Consider the following 14,176-nt stretch of genomic DNA (forward strand, 5'->3'; position numbering starts at 1 on the left):
TGACTCAGCTTCTGTTCCAATAGATTAATAAGTCATAATCGACCCCGCAGCCTCTCCTTATTCACCCTCCTCCAAGCGCAGTGGCAAACTCACCACCCTGGGTACAGTTTTAGAAGACGGGGAACAGAAAGCAAACACTAATTCCAGTTTTGTCTATGGGCTGACAAGTCCAGAGGCTGCGTGCGGAGCGGGTAGCGGGAGCCCTGGAGATAGGTGAGTCACCTGGGAAAGAAAGTGCCCGGTTGGGTAGCAGTCAGCGGCAAGTGTCTGTCTGGGCCACACTGTGTCCTGGGGTAGCTGCTGCAGGGGGTGAGGGATCAGGGTTTCCTTGGGTTTCGTCTCTTTCGGAGCTGTTGGTTATGATGGGGCTTGAATCCCTCTTGCTAGGGTCCAGGAGTGAGATGGAAGTGGAGTGAGTGGTTGCCTCATGTTCCAAACCATCCAGGAACCAGCTTCTCTCTCGACTCCTGTGTGCAGGGTAGAGGGGCTGGGGCAGGTGGCTCGCTAGAAGAGGGGTGTCCCTGCTCACTGTTGGCTGGGAGAGATGGGGGTCTTGAGGGTACCAGGAGGGCGGAGTGGGATTGAGCTCAGAACTCCGCATGCTCTGCATGCCCAGGGCACACAGCTGGTGCAACAACCCCTGTTGCCATCTCCAGTTTAAAACCAGTGACCCGACTGGTTTGTAGGAAAAGGAAGACCCACACAGCGCCCATTCTGCTCTCCTTGCGATCATGCTGTCTTCTTGAAGGTCTTGAACATGTGTCGTTTTAAAAAACAAAGTAACCACAAGTTTTGGGGCGCCTGGGTGGCTCAGTCGGCTAAGCGTCTGGCTCTTGGTTTCGGGTCAGGTCATGATCTCACAGTTCGAGGGTTCGAGCCCCGCGTTGGAGTCCCTGCTTGGAATTTTCTCTTTCTTCCTCTCCCTCTGCTCCTCCCCTTTCTCTCTCTGTTTCTCTCTCTCACTCTCTCTCTCTCTCTCTCTCTCAAAATAAATAAATACACTTTAAAAACATAACCACAGTTTTGTAACCTGCACGAGAAAGAACCCCTGGCTTTCAATGCCTCTATGCACCTGCCCCCGCCCCGACCACAGTGGCCCTGATTGGATGATGCTTGGTTTGTTTTTCTTCCTGTTTTAGTACGAGTACCGTACCAGCAAGAGCAAATTGCTCCCGGAAGATCAGGATCATCTTCCTTCAAGGCAGCTTGGGTGGTGAGCTGGTACCCTTCTGTGTGCCCGTTGGTTTGCAACCCCGGGAACCCTCTAGTGAAATCTGAGAGTGGGCTTTACACAGAGGGCAGAGAGAGACTGAGGAAATAGGCAGGCCAGTCCGGATTGGTAGGTGGCAGTTTTAAGAAGCAAGAGAATTGACTTAGGAGGCTTGCCTTGGGTGCTGCCAGAATCTTAAAAATGTCTATAGAGGCCTTCTAGACCTGATGGTCTCAGTAATACCTTATTCTCTCAAGGCTGCACCCTTGAAGTGAACCCTAGTATGGGAAAAATGGGTGAAACATACATTTCAAGGACAGGGAAGGAGGATAATGGGTGACCCACCTCTTCCCAACAATGTTCCTTTTTATTTAGGTTGATTTTTTTTTTGAGAGAGAGAGAGAGAAAAAAAAATATGAGCGGGGGAGGGGCAGTGAGAAAGGGGGACAGAGGATCCGAAGCAGGCTCTGTGCTGACAGCACAGATGTGGGGCTCGAACTCACGAACCGTGAGATCATGACCTGAGCTGAAGTCTGACACTTAACCGACTGAGCCGCCCAGGCACCCCTCCAACAATGTTCTTTATCTCAGAGATGGAGTGCAGTGAAATCCCCCTTCCTGTCCTTAGCTTGTGAAATCTCTCCTTGCCTAATGTCAGGTTGGAAAAAAATGCTGGTCCAGTCCACCTCAGGTGCACCTGTCTCTTGTGCAGGGCAGAGTGAATGGGGTTGAATAGCATTGACCTTGACAGCAGAAAATGTGTACTCTAGAGCAATTGTTGATTTTGTCTGGATAATGTACGCCTCCCCCTCGTCCCCCTTTGAATGCCTCAAAAGGCATTGACTTTGCTGCCACCTGTACTCAGCAGCCTTCCTGAGGCTCCCTCGTTGACTCCTAATGGCTATTCTTTTGACTGTCCTCTCCACCTGCCCAGTGAAGTCTGCACTGTCACACCTGGGGCTGCCTCGACTTCTCTGCGGCTCAGTTAGTAACCAAGTAACACAACCGTGAGCCGGAGAAAGAGAGCGGGTGGGGAGGAGATAACCCGAGCACTGGCTTGTTTGATATCTTTAAAGCAATTAAATAATCCCCTTCCCCCTTTCAGCACTTAATCGGAGAGACAATAGACAACAGGAAATTAAGAACAGAAGCAGGAAAAAGGGCCAGGGGTGGGAACTCAGCCTGTAACATGGGGTGGGAGGGGCGCTACTCCGTTCGCTGCTTTGGCGAGGAGTTCACAGCCTTAGGAACACGGCTGTGGATGCAAATCCCAAGTAGGTTATTACATCTCTTAGCGGTTTAATAAGCTAAATGGGGGGGGGGGGGAATTGTTCTTCTGCAATCAGTTAGTGGATGTTAAGTCTCGCAGTTGAGCCTGAAGGGCAAGTTAGAGATCCCCCAGATGAGGGTTGGACCTGGTCGGGAGTGGTTCAGGCCAATCCAGGCATCCAGTGTGGTTTTTTTTTTTTTTTTTTAATTTTTTTTTCAACGTTTTTTATTTTTATTTTTGGGACAGAGAGAGACATAGCATGAACGGGGGAGGGCCAGAGAGAGAGGGAGACACAGAATCGGAAACAGGCTCCAGGCTCTGAGCCATCAGCCCAGAGCCTGACGCGGGGCTCGAACTCACGGACCGCGAGATCGTGACCTGGCTGAAGTCGGACGCTTAACCGACTGCGCCACCCAGGCGCCCCCAGTGTGGTTTTTATTGACTCTGTGGGAACGCCAAGGACAAAGTTTGCCACTTCTATTAATGTGGAAAGAGCAACGCTCCTGTTGTGGAGAACATACAGATGGACGGAGGAAGAGAAGGTCCCGGCATGATGAGGGTATTTTCTGGACTACCTGGGGGGACACTATTTTCAGCTCTTTTGTCCCTTGTCATCCCTAAACCAACTGCACTTGGCCAAAATTGGGATGTCAGCTTCCACATTCTGTCTCTGAGGTTGCATCTTGTACCTGGTGGCACAAAAAATCCTTTCCCACATCGGAGTCCTGACCTTCAGTTTGGAAGATATAGAATATTTAAACAATTTCTTTTAAAGATCTGGCCACTTGGCAGAGTGGGTTTAATGGTCTCTTCGGATACAGAAGGGGTTAACGTGAGGACCAGTCTTCGCTTCTCTCTCTCCCCTACCCCGTGACAGACAGGTTTGGCTTGACACTTCACCCCTTTATTCTATTAACATCCTCAGTCCGTACAGAATACAATGGCTGAGTGCGCGAGCAGGCCTTAGAACCTTGCTGGAAACCACTGCAAATAAGTCTAGACCCAGGGATCATGGTTAGAAGACACCCAGGCTTAGACATTATTCCTTTTTCTCTCGCCTCCCCCATTCTGGCAGAAATGCACATAAATGGAATCCGGGACCCAGAGGGACCTTAGACATTCTCAAGTTTATAGCCCGCATCCCATCATTATACAGGGAAAGATACCAAAGCTCCAAGAAGCACCGTGCCTTGTCCAGGGTCTCGCCCTCCACCGACAGTGGCAAAGTCAAGGGTCGAATGGGCTCTCCTCCATCACAGACGCTTGCCCCTCCCACAGGCACCCCGCCCCACGTGGTGTGTGGGAGCCGGAGCAGTAGAGGCCCAGCTCTTCCCTTCCATCAGTACATTACTCCTGATGGCCAAGTCCCTGCCGCCCCTGCCCTGGCCAGGCTCCTCTTTTTCTGTCCCTTGGCAACAGGGTGGGGACACATGTGGCCACCCCTGCTCTGTGATTTTTTTTTTTTTTCCAGAGTGTGCTTCCTGGAGCACTGGTTCTGGGAGATGCTGTGTAGAAAAAGAGCCCAGGTCTGTGAAATGCTTCTTCTCTCAAAGACCCACCACGCATATTAATAACACTCATAGGTAACATTTATTAAGTACCCATTATGTGCATGGAGGGCTGAGGGTCTCATACGTCCATTATCTCACTTAATCCTCTCAACCTTTGACATACATACCATTATTGTTCTTGATGGTATTTTGGGGCACCTGGGGGGCTCAGTCAGTTGAGCGTCTGACTTCAGCGCAGGTCATGATCTCGTGGTTTGTGAGTTCAAGCCCCGCGTCGGGCTCTGTGCTGACAGCTCAGAGCAAAGTATTGTTACTTTGAGCAGAGAAGGAGGCTATTTATCTTAGACATGGTGTCTCCTCAACTTATTTAACCCTGGGATCTTTCCCTGTGAAGAATTTTTAACGCTAAGTGTTTACTGTGTGCCAGGCACTGTACTTTGTACTTTGTACGCTTTGTACTTACTCATTTATACTAACTGAAACCCTGCGAGCACATCACCATATTACCATCCCCATTTGTGAACAAAGCAACCAAGGTACAGAAAGGTTAAGTAACATGCCCAGGGCCACACAGCTACGGAGCAACAGAGCTGAACCACTCTGCCCCTCCAAGTACCAACGCCTGAGGCATGGTTTTGCAGGGCCACACATGTAGGAGAGGGGGCCCCTTCCCACCTGTAATCACTCTCAGGGGCTGATTAAGGTAGGAGAGGGTCTTTCTTTCCCCCATGAATAGCCTGAATTGTTTCAAGCTCTTTTCCCTCCGGTGCTCCCCCCCCAGCCTCACCGTGCATGTTGGTGAGTTCTGGATTGCTTCCAAGTCCTCTGAGGCCCTGACAGCCATCCGGTCCTCCCAGGACCCATTTATCCTCCCCCTTCCAGACGGAGCCAGGAGTATCTGGTGCTCTCCTGCTGCACGACCTGCCCCTCCCCCACTCCCCTCCACCCTCCTCCCCACCCCATGTCCAGCTGCCTGATTAGCCTGCTCCCTGGGGAGGCCTCTTCCTGGAAAAGGGGAGCTGCCTTTCGGATTGGATTTATAGACTCACAGAAGCCCAGCGGCACTCAGAGGGCATCTAGTTCAGGGCCTCACAGCCAGGCTGTGCACCAGAATCACCTGGGGCGTCTTCAAAACTAAAGGTGGCCTGGGCCCCGTGCTTAGCGATCCTGATTTAATGGAGCTGGGATGGGGCCCAGATGATTTTTAAAAGCTCCCTAGATACAGGAGTGCTGATGTATATGGGCACTTGTACCCCAATGTTTATAGCAGCACTTTCAACAATAGCCAAATTATGGAAAGAGCCTCAATGTCCATCAACTGACGAATGGATAAAGAAATTGTGGTTTATATACACAATGGAATACTACTTGGCAATGAGAAAGAATGAAATATGGCCTTTGGTAGCAATGGGGATGGAACTGGAGAGTGTTATGCTAAGTGAAATAAGTCATACAGAGAAAGACAGATACCATATGTTTTCACTCTTACGTGGATCCTGAGAAACTTAACAGAAGACCATGGGGGAGGGGAAGGGGAAAAAAAAAGTTAGAGAAGGAGGGAGCCAAACCATAAGAGACTCTTAACTGAGAACAGAGGGTTGATGGGGGGTGGGGGGGGAGGGGAAAGTGGGTGATGGGCGTTGAGGAGGGCACCTGTTGGGATGAGCGCTGGGTGTTGTATGGAAAAATTTGACAATAAATTTCATATTTAAAAAAAAATAAAATTGGGGAAAAAATTTAAAAAAATAAAAACTCCCTAGATGATTTTAATGTCAGCTAGAGCTGAGAATCACGGATAGTACAACCTTCTCATTTCAGAGGTAGAGGAGCTTTGGCTCGGGGCAGGGGGAGGTGAAAAGTCTGTCCTGGGTCAGACAACAAACCACTCGGTCTCTTTATTCTAGGGCTACCGTGGACTCACAACCCGCACCATGAGCCCAGGAAGTCTGTGACGAGGCTAGAGGGAGCACTGGGCAGGGTTGGTGCAGGCTGGGGCCTGGAGGCTTCCGCTCTGGCGGCAGATGGGACCATGTTGTCCCTCTCATAAGGAAAAGCCCTGTTGAGTGGCAAACACCCCTGTCTCATGGTGACATGTCAGGGTAAGATGGGGGGTGGCGACACCTCAGTTCCCTTTGGCAAGTGCCCACTGCAGATGCTGTCTCTTGTAGGAATGGGTATTTCACAGCTATGAGAGGCAGGCAGCAATTTCATAAATGGGCCAGAACCAGCAAATGGGTCTCAGTGGTTTTGTTTTTATGAAGAGCAGGGAAGATCAGGGCCAGATTTCATCCCGGCCAAAGTGCTTTTAGAATCACTGCACTGGGGATGCCTGGGTGGCTCAGTCGGTTAAGCATCTGACTCTTGACTCCGGCTCAGGTCATGATCTCACGGTTTGTGAGATTGAGCCCCTTGTGGGGTTCTGTGCTTACAGCACTGAGCCTGCTTAGGATTCTTCCTCTCTCTCTCTCTCTCTCTCTCTCTCTGCCCCTCCCCTGCTCGCTCTTGCTCTCTCTTCCTCAAAATCAATAAACACTAAAAGAAAAAAAGATCTCTGCACTGAATCACCCTCTTCTTTCTGGCATGTTCTTTCCCAGGGTCTGTGTGAGCATCCTGGGACCTTGGTAAGGAATCCCACTGGGTCCTTTCTTCATGGATAACCCCTCCTCCCGGCCCTAGACATTCTCCCTGTCCTTTTCTCCCTGCTCTAATGGCTAAAATCATCAGTTCATCCTTAACGGGACATGAATATTTACATTTTAAAAGAATTTGGGGGAGGCACAGGCCCCTAGGAGAGGCTCTCCAAGTGGAGACACTGGCCTGATGTTGGCAGAGGGGTCTTCACTCCAAGAGTCTGCGATGGCAGAGGAGTAGCACTGTCTCCTAACGTCAGGAATTTCTGCTGCCCAAGGGCTTCTATTCCCCAAGAAGCGAGAGCCGCCCGCCCTAAATTAATCCAGTAAGGGCAGTTAATAGATTTTAAATCCTGTTTCCAAAGAGGCTGCAGTTCCTCCGCTGGCCTCTGGGTGGGGTGAGCGCACAGAACTCACCACCCATTGGGCCTCTGCGCGGCGTGGGGGGTGGGGGGCAGCAGGTCGGGCAGGATGGGACCCCAAAGCCCACCTCCCCACTCTTCTTTTCCTTCCCTCCTCCCCTGGCCACCCTCCTCCCATCTGGGGCTGGGATGTAGCCCCGATAGAATCAAAATGACTGCAGTGCCTGGGACTCCTTCGTTTGGCGCAGATTCTGAAGCCTTCCGGGAGAGGAGGACTCTCCCGGTCTCCCCTTTCCCCGATAGGTGTCCCCTCTGGGATCACTGCTGACAAGCACAATCTCCTCTCCCCCTGGCCTCTGTGTGAGATCAGGGTGGCCTGACTGGGAGTGAGGAAGCCACAGCTTCTTGCAGCCTAGGTTGAGCTGGGCTGAGCTGAGGAGGCATTGAGGGCCACTGCGGGTCGTGCGCGGGGAATTTTTACACACATGGATCCAGAAAAGGATCTTGGAGAGCTGTCTTGGGAGCTTAGTGCCTGTTCTTGGGCTGCGCGCTGAAGCCCTTAGTGAGGCTGTCACCGAGCGGCGCAAAAGTTTCTGCAAGACAAGCAAGACAGATTTTCCTTCTTTTCCGCAGGAGGCGGCTCCACAAAGACCCGTGGGCATTGGCGGGGTTTCAGTTGCTGCGCCAGGAGGGGCTTCCTTCATTGAGCCAGGTGAAGCCCCGGTGATGAGACTTGGCCGCTTTCCAAAAGTGGGAGTTGACTGATGGCTTCTCCCTTCTCGCGGGGTGGGGAGGCAGGCGGCCTGTTGGTTTTGTTTGCTGGTCCAGCTGTCAGTCCCCAAGCTTCGTGGTGCCCGCCTGCCTGCCTCCCCGGCCGGAGCAGAGCAGATGGCTGGACTGGAGAGGGGGACCGGGGGTTTCCGTGCCCCACAAGGCATCCGTGTGTCCCCCTTCACCCCCACGTCCCCTCAATGGCTGCTTCTCCCCCCTCCCCCCCTTTCTCCTCCTCCCTCCTCCTCCACCTCCTCCCTGCCCTCCCCCACCCTCCCCCACCGCACTTTCCTTCTGCAGCCAGATCTCTTCTCCGACAGATTGTCCCTGTGCATGCCGCCAAAAACTAATTTCTCAGTGCCACTTCAGACACTCAATCTTCTTCCCTGGCAAGACCCTTTTATTAGAGGTTGCGAAGCGTGTCAAGTCCCGGTTTTTGTTGCTAGCCTGCCTGAACACGGAACCCTTTTGGGTAACTGGATCCAGGACTTTGGAGGTGCCTTTACTTCTAGTCGGGGGGGGGGGGGGTAAGCACGTGGTGGGGCCCTAACACCGGCAGGCCAAGCAGGTGACAGGGGAGATGGGACTTGGCTTCACCATAGGGTGCCGAATAAGGGCTCACTTTAGGGTTTTTTCAATAATAAATTCATTTAAACAGAACTTAAGAATTTTTTTTTCCCATACAGCTCTTCTATGCATACACAATATATACAAATTTTGAGCTACTTATCAAAATATGGCTGGTTCCAGAAATCAGATCGTCCCTAAAACAGTGATGATTGACCACCAATGAGTCTATTCTGAACATTGTGCTTTGGGCTCCAAGGTGAATTTTCAAAGAAGGGTTCCAAAAAAGACTTGGCAGTGGAGGTATTGAGTGCATGTTTAGTTTTCCAAGAGGAGCACCTCTCAGCGCCGTGAGACTGTTAGACCGTGTAGGAATAGGCTCTGATGTGGTTGGCAAAAGAAACAAACCAAAAATGTAAAAAGGCACCGACAACGTGATCGTGCTTCTGAAGGTTACATCTAGAGGCGCCTGGGTGGCTCGGTCAGTTAAGCGTCCAGCTTTGGCTCAGGTTATGATCTCTCGGGTTCATGAGTTCAAGCCCTGTGTCAGGCTCTGTGCTGACAGCTCAGATCCTGGAGCCTACTGTGGATTCTGTGTCTCCCTCTTTCTCCGTCCCTCTCATGCTCACTCTGTCTCTCTCTCTCTCTCAAGAATAATAAATAAACATGAAAAAATTTAAAGAAGGTTATATCTGCACGTGAACCTCCTACACAGATACGTACCTTCGTTGACTCGTCCATCCATCCGTTCAGTAAACAAAAGAGCAGATCAAAGGGGAGAAAATTTGTTTTCTGAGCTCTGTGATCAAATTTCTGACTGCGTCCTCTCACGGTGAGGGAACTCAAAAGCCCCCACCTCAGGCCCTAAATCCTTTTGAGCAAGTGCTCAGAAAGCACGCAGGGCAATCATTGCATTGGATGTGCCTCTGTGGGCCTTTCGGAAATCAGATATTTTTTCATGGTCTCTTGTATCCCACACAGGAGGCAGGCTAAAAGGGTTGTCATCGCTAACACTGTCTTTGTCCCCCGTTCTTGGCATCTTGCCACAAAGCTGGCAGTCCATCAAAAAGCAATTAGTGGTGCATGACTTAAATGTGATGCATTTCTTTAGTGGGGTGGGAGGGCAGCACCGGAGCCCTGAGCTGCCAGAGGCTGCCTAGTGGGCTGGAGTTACTCATCCTGGTTAATTTCTTCCAAAATGATATCATTGTCTATAATTTGAGGTCCAGAGAGTAAAATATATGCTGACAAAATATGCTGATCTTTAGTTCAAGCTGCTAGAAGGATTTGTTCAGCCAGGAAAATGTTATTTTAAATTTAATTTTTTGTCAGATTCTATATGCTACATGGTCAGAGAGTCGAAACACTCCCTGAGGGTGAATACTTTCAATTCTTTTTGCTGGGTTTTTTTTTTTTTTCCTACTTATGTACCTACATGTTTATAAATGACACGCTTACACTTCTATGTCTTGATTTTTCTGTTTTAGATTCTTTTGACTTCCTGTGAGGAAAGAGCCCCACCTCACCACTTACACGGTGTTTTTCCCTACCCTCTTCCCTCTTGGTATAGTTATCCTTTTTCGTCAAATCAGGGGTCAGTGTTTGCATTGTTATAACTATGTAAATATTACTTAAGGCTGACCCAAACACTATTCTCTGCTGGTCTCTTCTTTCTTGTAGAGACTGTGTTTTCCATGGAGTTAATGATTACCTCTTTAAAAAAAAAAAAAAACTTGCTTACTTTTCTATGTAACTGTCCATATGTAACTCATCTTCAAATTCTGGCAGAATTAGAAGTCGTCTCTCAATGGAGTTAACCCACAGGTTTCATTTTTGGCTTGGAAGCATCCTTCCTGGATCCCTGTGTCCCTTCTGCTAAGTCTGGGCCCATTGTCCTCGAAGTCTGCTGCCGAGCTCACATCTCTTCAACATCATCCTGAGGCTTTTCTTTCTTGCTTTCCAACATTAGTTTTCTGTTCCCTCTCCCTCACTCTGTTCCTGGATAGCTTCTTTGTTTCACTGGAGCAGCTCCTTCAGGAGTTTCTTCTTCTCCTTCTTCTTCTTCTCCTTCTTCTTCTTCTTCTTCTTCTTCTTCTTCTTCTTCTTCTTCTTCTTCTTCTTCTTCTTCTTCTTCCTCTCTCTTTTTTTCTCAAAAATTTTAGTTAAATTCTAGTTGATGAACATACAGTGTAACATTGGTTTCAGGAGTAGAATCCAGTGATTCATCGCTTACGTACAACACCCAGCGTTCATCCCAACAAGTGCCCCGCTAAGTGCCCACCACCCATCTAGCCCATCTCCACCCACCTCCTTCCATCAACACTGTTTGTTCTCTATCTTTAAGAGTCTCTTATGGTTTGTTTCCCTCTCTCTCTTCCCCCCTTCCATATGTTCATTTGTTTTGTTTCCTAAATTCCACATATGAGTGAAATCACATAGTGTTTTCTTTCCCTGACTGATTTATTTTGCTTAGCATAATACTCTCTAGCTCCATCCATGTCTTTGCAAATAGCAAGATTTCATTCTTTCTGATGACTGAGTAATATTCCAGTGTGTGTGTGTGTGTGTGTGTGTGTGTGTGCGTGTACACAAACTATGGAGAGAGCCCAAATGTTCATCAACTGATGTGATATACCTCATCTTCTTTTTCCATTCATCCGTCTGGGGACATTTGGGCTCTCTCCGTAGCTTAGGTATTGTTGATAATGCTGCAATAAACATTGGGGTGCATGTACCCCTTAGAATCTGTATTCTTGTATCTTTGGGGTAAATACCTAGTAGTGCAATTGCTGGATTGGAAGACAATTCTATTTTTAACGTTTTGAGGAGCCTCCACACTGTTCTCCAGAGGGGCTGCACCAGTTTGCATTCCCACCAACAGGGCAAGAGGGTTCCCCTTTCTCCGCATCCTCACCAACACCTGTTGTTTCTTATGTTGTTAATTGTAGCCATTCTGACAGGTGTGAGGTGGTATCTCATTGTGGTTTTGATGTGTATTTCCCTGATCGTGAGTGATGTTGAGCGTTTTTTCATGTGTCTGTTAGCCTTCCTCCAGGAGCCTCTTGAGAAAGGGCATGTGGTAGTCGGCTTGTAAGACAACCCCCAATAGTCCCCATCTCCCGGTCCCTTCCCACACCGTGCTGGGATTGGTCTATGTGACGAGCAGACTATGACAAAAATGATGATGTGTCACTTCGGAGGTTAGGGGATACAAGACACTATGGCTTCTGTCTCGCTGACTGGCTTACTCTCCCCTCCCTTCTTTTATTCTCCCTCCTCCTTCCCCTCCCCTCCTCCTCCTCCCGCTCTTTCTCCTTCTTTTCTTCCTCTCTCTCTTTCTCTCTGATCATTCTTTCTGAGGAAAGCCAGTTGCCCTGTCATGAGCAGTCCTTTGTGGTGAGAAGCTGGAGCCTCCAGCCAGCAACCAAATGAATGAGCTTAGAAGGGCATCTTCCAAGCCCCAGTCAAGCCTCAGATGACCTTGTGGCTTCCTCGACACCTAAACTCGCCCCCTCATGGGAAGCCCCCAGCCAGTACCACCCAGAGAAGCCTCTCTCAGATCCCCGACTCACAGAAGGTAGGTGATGATAAATGTGTATAGTCTTAAGCCACTAAAATTTGGGTAACTTGGTTTGCAGCAATAGATATGCCAGCGGTAAATTTTTTGATACGGTGCTTCTCTAAAAATGTCTTTATTCTCACTTTCCACTGATGATTTGACTGTGTGTAGAATTCTGTCCCCTTCTCTCAGAATTTTGAAGCCAGTCATTTATTGTATCGTGGCTTCCCCGGGTGGATGTTGATGTGGCCAACACCTTTCTTTTCCCCATAACTCTTTAAACTTCTCTTCATTGCAGGCATTGGGACATTTTGTGAGGTTATGCTTTGGTGTAAATGACTTTGGTTTTTACTGTTAGTTACATTTGGCCTCAACTCAGTAGGCCTCTTTAATCTGAAAAATCATGTTCCTTGTTTTTGAAAGAAGGATGGCCTGGGTGGCTCAGTCGGTTAAGGGTCCGACTTCAGCTCAGGTCATGATCTCACGGTTCATGGGTTCGAGCCCCGTGCTGGGCTGTCTGCTGACAGCTCAGAGCCTGGAGCCTGCTTCGGATTCTGTGTCTCCCTCTTTCTTTGCCCCTCCCCCGCTCATGCTTTGTCTCTCTCTGTCTCAAAAATAAAATAAACATTGAAAAATTAATAAAATATTAAAAAGAAAGAAAGATGTCGTTACATTGTTTTTTTGGAAATTATTCCATTCCTCTTGTCACGGGTCTCTCTTTCTGGAACTTCTGTTATTCAGACACACTGTTCAATTCTCTTGGCGTTTCTCTATTTTTCGTGCCTTTGTTGTTTTTGTTTTACTTTCTGAGTGATCTTTTCTCTTCTAACTCCTCTGTTGAATTTATTTCAGCTATTGTATTTTTAATTGGTAGGAGTGTGTCCTATTCTCTAAACATGCTCTCTTTAGTAGTCTTCTGTTCTTGGTTCGCGGGTACAATATTTTGGTCTCAACTTTCTAAGGATTTTCTTTATTTTTTAGTTTCCTTCTACTTCTTGCTTATTTGTTTCCCTCAGATTCCTTTCCTTATTTATTTTTATCTGTATTTCAAGGCTTTCTGCAGACAGTGATTCTTTATCGATTACGTCTTTAAGAGAGAAGCCCAAAATGGCTTTTGAAGGCTCTTTCTACACAGGCATGGCTTCAAGTGGTGGATTCATTGTAGATTCTCAGGTGGAGGAGACCAGGTCACTTGGTGGAGGAAGCCCCCTAATCTGTAGATTGTTTTCGTAAGCCTGCCAGCTTCCTGGGAACACCCCAAGCTGGAACGTAAGCGTTGTATAAGCCTGGCTACCGTGCTCTTAGAGCCATGCAGAAAGAGACGGTTGAGGATTTCACCAAGTATTTAGATGTTCATTAGTTTCCCTGTCGGCAGTATTGCACCACGTCCCCACCTTTCAGTAGACTTGGTGTCCCCAAGTCTAGAGCCTGGCTGTTTCAACCACTTCCCAAAGTAAACTTCGTTAAAAAGAAAAAAAAAACAAAAAACTGGGGTAGAGGAAGCTGTGCGGTGTGGGGAAGGGATCTAAGGTTCTGATCACTTTTTTTTTTTTACTTGAAGTATATTGGACATAACATTATATTAGTTTCAAGTATACGGTATAGGGATTCACTGTCTGTAGATACTGCAAAATGACTACCACCTTAAGTCGAGTTAACATCCATCACCGTACATAGCTACAAAAATTTTTTTGTGGGTCATGTCTAAACACTTCTTATGAAGTCATTCAGCATCCTCGTCTTTCCAACCCTACTTGGAGCCTCTGATTCCTGGATCTTTCTGGAGATCTGCAGCTTGACTTGGCTTTCTTTCTGGTTGGCTTTACCCATTCAAGGTCACGTTTCATTTTTTCTATCCTACAGAGTCAGTTACCTCCCTGGCTGTTTTCCAACTTCTGATTTTTGTTTCTGACATTTTCTCATGTATTGTCATTTCCTCTGTCATTTTCTTTATAAACTTTTGCTTTTGAAAATTTCTTTACTGTCACTGTAGAGGAGTTTGGAAGGGAGAGAAGAAAACTACACGTGTTCAATCTGCCTGTTTAACCAGATGTCTTTACTGGTAGTCTGCACTGGAGTTTTTTTCATTCGTTTGGTTTTATTTTGTTTGTTTATCCATGTGAATGTTTTTAGTTTTCATTTGTTTGATTGCTTTTAACCAGCTGTGTATTAGTGACTTGGTTAGCTTTGGACTTGGTTATTGATGTGGTTAGCTAAGTGTTACTGACTGGATTAGCTCACTGCTTGGTCCTCACCCATGGGATAACTTTCTGCCTGCTCTGTTCTGCTTTCATTA

General features: G+C 48.0%; 1 protein-coding gene across 4 annotated transcripts in view; it reads left to right on the plus strand.

Annotated features, from left to right (window-relative positions):
- SLC39A11 (solute carrier family 39 member 11) overlaps positions 1-14,176 on the plus strand; it is a 428,283-nt gene that overhangs the window by 28,654 nt on the left and 385,453 nt on the right. The gene's annotated exons all lie outside the window — the stretch shown is intronic.

This window comes from Neofelis nebulosa, chromosome 16 (assembly GCF_028018385.1).
Source record: "Neofelis nebulosa isolate mNeoNeb1 chromosome 16, mNeoNeb1.pri, whole genome shotgun sequence".
NCBI lineage: Eukaryota > Metazoa > Chordata > Mammalia > Carnivora > Felidae > Neofelis > Neofelis nebulosa.